Source organism: Trichosurus vulpecula, chromosome 2 (genome assembly GCF_011100635.1).
Source record: "Trichosurus vulpecula isolate mTriVul1 chromosome 2, mTriVul1.pri, whole genome shotgun sequence".
NCBI lineage: Eukaryota > Metazoa > Chordata > Mammalia > Diprotodontia > Phalangeridae > Trichosurus > Trichosurus vulpecula.
The window spans coordinates 314,172,553-314,174,458 of NC_050574.1; the positions used below are offsets into that span (position 1 = coordinate 314,172,553).

Here is a 1,906-nt window from a genome sequence, read left to right on the forward strand (position 1 = left end):
GGGACAAAATATTTACAACTAGTGTCTCCGATAAAGAACTCATCTCTAAAATGTACAGGGAACTGAGTCAAATTTATAGGAATACAAGTCATTCCCCAATTGAGAAATGGTCAAAAGATATGAACAGGCAGTTTTCAAAGGAAGAAATTAAAGATGTCTATAGGCATACGAAAAAATTCTCTAAATCACTATTGATTAGAGAATTGCAAATGAAAACAACTGTTAGGTACCACATCTCTCCTGTCAGATTGGCTAAAATGACAAAACAGGAAAATGATAAATGCTGGATAGGATGTGGGAAAATTGGAACACTGTCACATTGCTGGTGGAGTTGTGAACTGATCCAGCCATTCTGGAGAGCAATTTGGAACTATGCCCAAAGGGCTATAAAAATGTTCATACCCTTTGACCCAGCAATACCACTTCTAGGGCTGTATCCCAAAGAGCTCACACAAGTGGGAAAAGGAGTCATAATTACACAAGTATTTATAGTGGCTCTTTTTGTAGTAGCAAAGAATTGGAAATCAAGGGGGTGCCCATCAATTGGGGAATGGCTAAACAAGTTGTGGTGTATGAATGTAATGGAATATTATTGAGCTATAAGAAATGGGGAAGATATGGACTTCATAACAACCTGGAAAAACCTACAAAATATAATGCTGAGTGAGTGGAACAGAACTAGGAGAACATTATACCCAACCACAGATATATGAATTCTGTGGTGACTAACCTTGATAGACTTCACTCTTCTCAGCAATACAAGGTTCAAAGACAACTCCAAAGGACTCATGATGGAGAGAGCTATCTACATCCAGAGAAAGAACTATGGAGTCTGAATGCAGATTAAGGCAAAGTATTTGCTCTCCTTTATTTTTTCATTTCTTTTTTTTCTCTTTTGTTTTTGAATTTTTTGTTTTGTTTCTTCTTTCTCATGATTCATTCCATTGGTCATCATTCTTCTTTACAACTTGACTATTGTGTAAATAAGTTTAATGAGAAGTTATATGTAGGAGATATATCAGATTCCATGCCATTTTGGGGAGGGAAAGAGGAGGGGGGGAAGAAAATCTGGAACTCAATATCATTTGGAACTGATTATTGTAAACTAAAAATAAAAATCTTCAAAAAATCTTAAAGATCTCTTCCAGAGAAGGCTCTCACGCCGCTGCTGCAGCCATGTCTCTTGTGATCCCCGAGAAGTTCCAGCACATCTTGAGAGTGCTCAACACCAACATTGATGGACGGCGCAAAATAGCCTTTGCCATCACAGCCATCAAGGGTGTGGGTCGAAGATACGCTCATGTAGTACTGAGGAAAGCAGACATTGACCTCACCAAGAGGGCTGGTGAGCTCACTGAAGATGAGGTGGAGCGTGTGATCACCATCATGCAGAATCCCCGGCAATACAAGATTCCAGACTGGTTCCTTAACAGGCAGAAGGATGTAAAGGATGGAAAATACAGCCAGGTTCTGGCCAACGGTCTGGACAACAAGCTGCGTGAAGATCTGGAGCGACTGAAGAAGATTCGGGCACATCGTGGGCTTTCGGCACTTCTGGGGTCTCCGGGTTCCAGGCCAGCACACCAAGACTACAGGCCGCAGGGGTCGCACTGTCGGTGTGTCCAAGAAGAAGTAAACAACTTCACTGGCCTTGTCTATTAATAAATAAGTTTATAACAAAAAAAATCTTAAAGATCAAGTGAGTGAAAGAAGGAAAAAAAGGAAGAAAGAAATGAGAGAAATGCAACAAAATTATGAAGGGAGAATTAATTGGGTGGTTAAAAAAGACACCAAAAATAGCAAAGAAAATAACTTATTGAAATGCAGAATTGGCAAAAATGTAAAAGTGGCACAAAATCTCAGTGAAGAAAATAATTCCTTAAAAATCAAAATTGGTTAAGTAGAA

The 1,906-nt window shown here is 39.2% G+C and overlaps 1 pseudogene; it reads left to right on the forward strand.

Annotated features, from left to right (window-relative positions):
• Positions 1-1,145: 1,145 nt before the first annotated feature.
• On the forward strand, positions 1,146-1,686 carry LOC118838867 (annotated as a pseudogene).
• The last annotated feature ends 220 nt before the right edge of the window (positions 1,687-1,906 follow it).